The following is an 8,970-nucleotide window of genomic DNA, read 5'->3' as shown; positions in this document are numbered from 1 at the left end:
GTCTGCATCCGAAATAGATTGGTGAAATACAACCCAAACAACAAAAAATCGACTTCTGTCTCTACATAGTTTAACATGCTCTCGCACCCTCCCCTACAATGTGTAAACGACCCCTTAACGGATCTTTTATTTCAATTCAATTCTACCTACCTACTTCCAATCGAAACCAAAATGCTTGTTTTTGTTGTGCCAGACACATTTATTGATCGCTAATGTTGCGTACTTGCAGGGGAAAACAAAATTTTACTGAAGAGGGAGGAGGGATGTAGTAGACAGCATCCGTTCGATAATGGGGCTCTGTATCATGAAATGAAAACTTAAAAACTAAAAACTAAAAACTAAAAACTAAAAACTAAAAACTAAAAACTAAAAACTAAAAACTAAAAACTAAAAACTAAAAACTAAAAACTAAAAACTAAAAACTAAAAACTAAAAACTAAAAACTAAAAACTAAAAACTAAAAACTAAAAACTAAAAACTAAAAACTAAAAACTAAAAACTAAAACTAAAAACTAAAAACTAAAACTAAAACTAAAAACTAAAAACTAAAAACTAAAACTAAAAACTAAAAACTAAAAACTAAAAACTAAAAACTAAAAACTAAAAACTAAAAACTAAAAACTAAAAACTAAAAACTAAAAACTAAAAACTAAAAACTAAAAACTAAAAACTAAAAACTAAAAACTAAAAACTAAAAACTAAAAACTAAAAACTAAAAACTAAAAACTAAAAACTAAAAACTAAAAACTAAAACTAAAAACTAAAAACTAAAAACTAAAACTAAAAACTAAAAACTAAAAACTAAAAACTAAAAACTAAAAACTAAAAACTAAAAACTAAAAACTAAAAACTAAAAACTAAAACTAAAAACTAAAAACTAAAAACTAAAACTAAAACTAAAAACTAAAAACTAAAAACTAAAACTAAAAACTAAAAACTAAAACTAAAAACTAAAAACTAAAAACTAAAAACTAAAAACTAAAACTAAAAACTAAAAACTAAAAACTAAAAACTAAAAACTAAAAACTAAAAACTAAAAACTAAAAACTAAAAACTAAAAACTAAAAACTAAAAACTAAAACTAAAAACTAAAAACTAAAACTAAAACTAAAAACTAAAAACTAAAAACTAAAACTAAAACTAAAAACTAAAAACTAAAAACTAAAACTAAAAACTAAAACTAAAAACTAAAAACTAAAACTAAAAACTAAAAACTAAAACTAAAACTAAAAACTAAAACTAAAACTAAAACTAAAAACTAAAACTAAAAACTAAAAACTAAAACTAAAACTAAAAACTAAAAACTAAAAACTAAAAACTAAAAACTAAAAACTAAAAACTAAAAACTAAAAACTAAAAACTAAAAACTAAAAACTAAAAACTAAAAACTAAAAACTAAAACTAAAACTAAAAACTAAAAACTAAAACTAAAACTAAAAACTAAAAACTAAAAACTAAAAAAAAACTAAAAACTAAAAACTAAAAACTAAAACTAAAAACTAAAAACTAAAAACTAAAAACTAAAACTAAAAACTAAAAACTAAAAACTAAAAACTAAAAACTAAAAACTAAAAACTAAAAACTAAAAACTAAAAACTAAAAACTAAAAACTAAAAACTAAAAACTAAAAACTAAAACTAAAAACTAAAAACTAAAAACTAAAACTAAAAACTAAAACTAAAAACTAAAAACTAAAAACTAAAAACTAAAACTAAAAACTAAAAACTAAAAACTAAAAACTAAAAACTAAAAACTAAAACTAAAACTAAAAACTAAAAACTAAAACTAAAAACTAAAAACTAAAAACTAAAAACTAAAAACTAAAAACTAAAAACTAAAAACTAAAAACTAAAAACTAAAAACTAAAAACTAAAAACTAAAACTAAAAACTAAAAACTAAAAACTAAAAACTAAAACTAAAAACTAAAAACTAAAAACTAAAAACTAAAAACTAAAAACTAAAAACTAAAACTAAAAACTAAAAACTAAAAACTAAAAACTAAAAACTAAAACTAAAAACTAAAAACTAAAAACTAAAACTAAAAACTAAAAACTAAAAACTAAAAACTAAAACTAAAAACTAAAAACTAAAACTAAAAACTAAAAACTAAAAACTAAAAACTAAAAACTAAAAACTAAAAACTAAAAACTAAAAACTAAAAACTAAAAACTAAAAACTAAAAACTAAAACTAAAAACTAAAACTAAAAACTAAAACTAAAAACTAAAAACTAAAAACTAAAACTAAAAACTAAAAACTAAAACTAAAAACTAAAAACTAAAAACTAAAAACTAAAAACTAAAAACTAAAAACTAAAAACTAAAAACTAAAAACTAAAAACTAAAAACTAAAAACTAAAAACTAAAAACTAAAAACTAAAAACTAAAAACTAAAAACTAAAAACTGAAAACTAACGTGAGCTTAAATAAATAAATTTAAAAAGTTGGGATGTTTTTTGAACAGTAAAGGTTCCCAATAATCGTTCCGATGGATTTTAGGACCCCATTCAGGTCAAAATTGTCCACACAAGTCTGCCACACTTTTACAAAAAAAAGTCGAGAGGGTGCAACAATCGCCAAGCCGTAGACAAATTAAGGGGAATTACGATCGATGGTATGACCGCGCATCCATTTCAGCCCTTCTCAATGTCACTGGAAAAGGAAAAAGGAATTACCAGAGAGAGGGGTTAATTTATTGATCGTTCGTCACCCTCCTAGACGAAATCGAACCCTCACTCGCTCTCTCTCTCTCTCTTTCTGCCAGGGTTTTCCGTTTTTCCGTGGCAGATTCCTTGTCCCCTGTTCCGGCGCGGGAACAGGTCGGTTGAATTTTCCTTGGTTTGGTTGGGAAATTCCACTACTTTTTCCCGAGCAACAGCTTCCGGCAGAAAGGTTTTCCAGCAGAGGGGTGGGTGAAAAAACTCATCTTGTTTTTAGGGTTCAAATTTTAAAGTTGCATTAGAGCCATTGAAAATTGTCTGGCCCCAAGTTCAATGAACTTTGGGTGGAAAAACAGCGAGCGTGGGAAAAACATTCCACAGGTGGGTGTCGAGTTTTCCCCTTTTCTGTCGAGGGGAAGTGGAAAATCTAAAAGAGAGAGGGACTGCGAACCGCATGCGCCGACATTCGATCGATCAGTTTTTCTTTTGAAAACAGATTGGAAATGTAAACAGAAAGTTTAGTTTCATGGACTGGGCTGGATGTGTATCAAAATAATGCGATACTTAATTAAATCTAACTGTACAAAAACTTTACAAAAAGTTGAAATTTTTTATATAAGTTGTTTAAAAGTAGAAATAGTAATTTTATTAGTAACGATATCCTGCTTGTAAGCCTTTTTCCAGGCCAAAGGCTAATGGAAATTTAATTTCAAGTTTTTGTTCCCCTTACCCCACAAAATTACCTTAAAGTGGGGTGATGTTGATAACGTCATGATTCGAAATCCGGACACTTAGTACCATATTATTTTTGTTATAGCAGTCAAAAAATCATGTAATAAGTTGGAAATGTAGAAATGTTATCAGGATTTAGTATAAACAGTAGAGTGTAACAAAAATGACTTTTTGGGCGGGCATTCAAGGGTTTGTTCCGGTGGGCATACTAAGCCCAAATCCAAAATATGAGCTTGATTGGACGTAACAGGAGCTGGCGCTCCGCCCTTCAATTTTGGGATTTAACCCGTAAAAATGATTTTTCAAAATGTCACTTTTTGATTTTGCCACCAATGCGTTTACCAAAAACATCACTGGCGTGTGGGCAGATCTTGGCATCAACATTGACATTTCGGTACAGCCTTCAAAGTTTGGCATTTTTTCGAAAAATCGGCCCCGGCAAAATCAAATGGCGTCTAGGGCGTCGCGAGGCGCGACGCATATCTTTTTTGCCGGGGCCGATTTTTCGAAAAAAATGCCAAACTTTGAAGGCCTGTACCGAGCTCCAGGGTGCTCCAAATGCCAATGATATATATACCAAAAGATGCGCAAGGATCTGGCCAACACGTCAGTGATGTTTTTGGTAAACGCATTGGTGGCCAAAATGCCTCAAAAAGTGACATTTTTGAAAAAATATTTTTTTACGGGTTAAATCCCATTTAAAATTGAAGGGCGGAGCGCCAGCTCCTGTTACGTCCAATCAAGCTCATATTTTGGATTTGAGCTTAGTATGCCCACCGGAACAAACCCTTGAATGCCCGCCAAAAAGTCATTTTTGTTACATCCTAATAAACAGTCAGTTTTATGAGAATGCATGCAAAATATGTCTTTTCTAACAATTTTTCATCAGAGTTTGAAAATTAAAATGACTTGTTGTGCTTCGCGTCTGTCTGTGTGGATCAATCGGACCGCGCACTGGACTCACAATCCAGAGGTCGCCGGTTCGAATCCCGAGGCGGACGCAAAAATGCTAAGTGTTAATATAGGTATTCGGTGCCCTCACCATGCCCATACCTTCACACTTAGCAGACCCGGGAGGCGGAGTCTTGTCGCAAAAAGAACGATACACGCCTGTGGATCTGTTGACGAAACCGCAAGGTTTAAGAGGGCCACATTATAAGGTGTTACGTCGATTCCGTTTTTTTTGTGCTTCGAATCCCGGACACTGTTAAAAGCTGATTCGAAATCCGGACACTTTTGCTACGAATTCCGGACACTCGATTTTGCTTATAAATCGCACAAATTTGGACTGAAATCATAGACAAACAGACGGGACACTCGAGTTCGGAACCATCGTCCTTCAATAATCAACAACTGAATCCTAACAACATCCTCAAAGCCTTGATAAAACCTTTGTTGAAACCTAGTCAGGAGTTATGGAAAAATGACATTTTATACGTCTTCAAACGTCTTATGCCAAATAGGTTTTCTTTTGGCTAAAATAAGTCTTCGTCTTGCCAAATGAAATTATGGAGATGGTTGTCAAAAATGGCGATGGTAAATAATAGATATTAGAGGTAATCCAAATAATTTGAAAGCTTATTTCTCACAATTGAAAGCTCTAATTCAGCTGCGGTTGAAATTTTATTGATAAATTTAGGGGAGATAAAGGCAAAAAATTCAACTCGCTTCATCTAAATTCAATATTTTTTATCATAGTGTTTAATGTTAAAAAGTATGTTATTGCAATTCTTTGAAAAAAAAAACAAAATATTTTTAAACATATATCGTTACATTAAACATATCAGAAATTCAGCATAAATGTGTGTTTTCATCAAATTTAAATAAAAAATTTTCAGTTTTCTATTTGTTCAATTCCGATGGCGGTCAATCATATTCAATCAGAGCACGCGTTTAGCGCCATATTTATGCACTGCTATTTGGCCGCGATAAATGCTCTTTTAGGAGCTTATGGTTTTAAGTGAGCTTTTTACATGCCTAATGGCACATGACAGCTACAACACCCTAGGTTTTAACAAAGCATGCGATAAAACCGTTTGGCATGGCATTGCCATCTGGATTTCAAGCCTCTATTAAAACTTTCATAAAACCTTATTGAAAGTCAGTCGGCTTTTATTTCCACCCGGTTTTATGTCCGGGGCATAAAACCCTGTTAGAACCTATTAATTAGCTCTTGCGTGTTGGTTGCGGTGAATGCCCAAATAAAACTATTAAGCAATCAAGATGTTACAATAAAACCTCAATAAAACTTGGTGGTGGCTAGTTGGTTTAAAAATGTTACTTGGGTTGATTATTGGTTGCGGTGAATGCCTGAATAAAACTATAAAGCAATCGAGATGCAATCATAAAACCTTAATAAAACTAAGTGGTGGCTAGTTGGTTAAAAAATGTTACTTGGGAATGCTTGTAAAAAATCATGCAACTTTCAGAAAATATTATAAATTTTCTATTTTTTTATGCTGTCTTTCAAATCGTACCAAATAAAAAAAATAGTAGTATTTTCTAATCAAAGTGTTGCGACAGTGAAAAATCTATGCTCCACAATAATAAAATTGCTTTTAAATTTGTCTCAGTGACCATAACATTGAAATGAAAAAATATCATGCAGAAATAATGTTTTTCATGACAAATAACTTATTTCATAACAAGTATTTTCAACGTGTAAATAAAAGATACTCATTGAATTTGCCATAAAAATCTTTTTTCTAGCGCTATTTAACTTGAAAATACATGTTTCATAAAATCAAAACAAAAAGTTTTACAATATTTGAAGCGAGTTTTTTGAAATATGGTTGCATTCTCTGGGTAAATTTCATATGATACGAAGTATCATATGGTTATATGGTTATGTGACCTAATAAATTAATTAGATTAAAATATTTTTTATAGTGTAAAAGTGGTTGAAATTGAACGATATTTTTTCATATTTAAAATATATAACTTCAAACAGTTATTTCTCGAACATTTTTAAACTAATTTTCGAACAACCCTTTTTGAAAAATTTCATTATATCAATTCGATTTTCATCCAATTTGGTCAAGGTACACAAAAATTGTGAATATCTTATTTTCAAATGATATAACAAAAAAATCGTTTAAATAGGTTGTCGAAAATAAAACAGGTAATATTCATTCCAGATCAGCATATTTTTTGTTGCCCAACATATAAGCAAACAATATTCCTAGTTGTAAATGCTTCAGTAATAAATATTATATGAACAGTAGATTGAATAGAATAAAATCAAATAAAGTTCTCTAATTATTATTTTTTGTATGATTTCAGAACATTGGTGCCAAAAAAGTAGGAAAATGTATACTTCCACTTGTATTTCGGGAATTCCCGGGAAATTTACAAAATTCCCGGGAAACGGGAAATTTGTAAATTTCTCCTATCATAAGGATTAAAAAAATATTTCCAAAATGCATTCTAATCAGTCGAGTGCATTGGGCCACGCCAATTTTCCTATTAGCTTAGTTCTTTTTTTTTTCTTCCGGCGCTCTTTTGGGTCTGCTTAGTGCTGCCAAAATTGATGAAATTTTAAGCGAACACTCAGGAATAGAGAACACTCGCATTTATAGAGAAAATTTCCTGGCATCACTGGCTCACTCCAACAGGCGCTGCACCAGCATGTTGGTGGTGTTGGTTTAATCTTTAATTGCCTTCGCTTCTCGCTCGGTTTTCTTCAGTCTTCGATTGGAATGGATGGAATTAATATTCAAAATTGAAACGTCAAATGACTTAGCGCGTTTGTTTTTTTGAAGGTGCTTGCTAATTATTTACATTTTTTGGGATTATTTTTCAAGTGAGTGACTAACTAATGTGCGAAAGAACATGTTGCCGCTAGTTGGAAGCAATTTTATATCTTAAGCGCTTGGAAATCATTTGTGCAAGTGAAAAGATATTCATGGCAACTTTCGTTAAGCAGTTAACCTCTCATCTATTAGGGTTTTTTTTAGAAAGTTTGGCGTAACAAATCAAAAACCAATGTTTTTTGAAGATAAATGATCGGATCTCGGTATATCAGTCGAACTTAACGTACCTTGCATTTCCATAAAAATGAATTCCCACTTCATTTTGCTGGAGACTCATGACACGTCAGGCTTGATTAATGCTTTCCGAGTGTTTTATTGCGCGAGACACGCGGCAAACCAGCCTTTCGCAATGCGTGCTGTCAAATCCGCAGTATGGGATTTGACAGCACGCATTTGCCGAAAGTGCGGCGCGTCGTTTCAAGGCTGGTTTGCCGCGTGTCTTTCTCGGGAATACGCGCAATAAATCACTCGGAAAGCATTAATCAAGCCTGACGTGTCATGAGTCTCCAGCAAAATGAAGTGGGAATTCATTTGTTTTTGTTGATCTTCTTCTTCGAATCGCCCGGCATTGGTATTTCACCAAAAGTGCAGAAAATCGCTGGCAACAATGTCTATGGCATATTCTGAAATGCCGCGCGGCGTGTACCTTTGAAAGAAACGGACAATATCACCTTCCGTATGTGAGGAAGGTCGAAAGTTTAACGATTTGGCATTCTAGCTACAAGAAACTTAACAGTGTGTACAGTCATCCCACATATTCGGAACAGATTCCAGATCGGCCAATGTTCAAAAAATCATAGCAAATCGATAATTGAACTTAATGTTTCGCTTTTACCTTCATTTGAAAGCTTTTCTTGCGATCTTTCGAATGCTGTATCGAACATCTGCAAATTTTAACTTTTATATGAAGTTTTTGAAGAATTACTTTGACCCTTGAAATCCACAAATTCGGAACACTTTTTTCTTACGAATGTAAACAAACTTTGAATCTTTCCAGGAGTATATATTTATTACCAAATAATGACTTCACACACTGAAACCAATGAAACTCAAGCTTAGTGATGTTTTATACATGGTTTGATAGCTTTTTTGTGAAAATATCAGTTAAATTCAGGTGCACATCCCACAATTATGAAACAGGCCATTTGGAGGCAGTGTTGTGGTGCTCTGGACAAAATAGTCTTGGAATGAAGTTTTTTGTTCAAACAGTACTACTTTTACTAGTGAAATAGCAAGATAATGTCCAAATGAAGGTTCTAAAAATAGTAAGGTCAACAGAAAAGCTACTTTTGGCATGCTATTGACAAATTATCATCAAAGTGTTCCGAATTTGTGGGTGTTCCGAATATGTGGGATGACTGTACTTTAGTTTAGATAGCACTGCTACGCTGACGTGATGTTAACAGTTGGATTTTTGCCACAGAAACTGAAGACTAGAAAAAAATATCACGCGATCCTGCCAGGAGTCGAACCTGGAATCTTCTGATCCGTAGTCAGACGCGTTATCCATTGCGCCACAGGACCTTGATATCTAAGTGAGGATAGATTAGAAGTTCGTTGTGAACGCGTTGATGTAGTTGCTACAATATTTTCAAAGTTTTGGTCATTTTTGAAAAAAAAACATAAAAAAATCAAAAATATGAAAAATAAAGCAATAAAATTTACCCGATCCGATCTTCTGACGCACAGCGATCCTCACCCGTGTAGCCAGAACGCAGAATCCCGAAAAAGAAGTCCGCACTCTTCCCGAGACTCGTCAAGAACGTG

General features: G+C 31.9%; 1 non-coding gene across 1 annotated transcript; it reads right to left on the bottom strand.

Moving 5' to 3' along the window:
- Positions 1-8,654: 8,654 nt before the first annotated feature.
- Positions 8,655-8,727, bottom strand: Trnar-acg. Its single transcript has one exon. It is a non-coding gene; the product is annotated as a tRNA-Arg (tRNA).
- Positions 8,728-8,970: the final 243 nt, after the last annotated feature.

Source organism: Culex quinquefasciatus, chromosome 1 (assembly GCF_015732765.1).
Source record: "Culex quinquefasciatus strain JHB chromosome 1, VPISU_Cqui_1.0_pri_paternal, whole genome shotgun sequence".
NCBI classification, from domain to species: domain Eukaryota; kingdom Metazoa; phylum Arthropoda; class Insecta; order Diptera; family Culicidae; genus Culex; species Culex quinquefasciatus.
The sequence above is the reverse complement of the archived record's forward strand: the minus strand, read 5'-3'. Positions and strand labels throughout refer to the sequence as shown.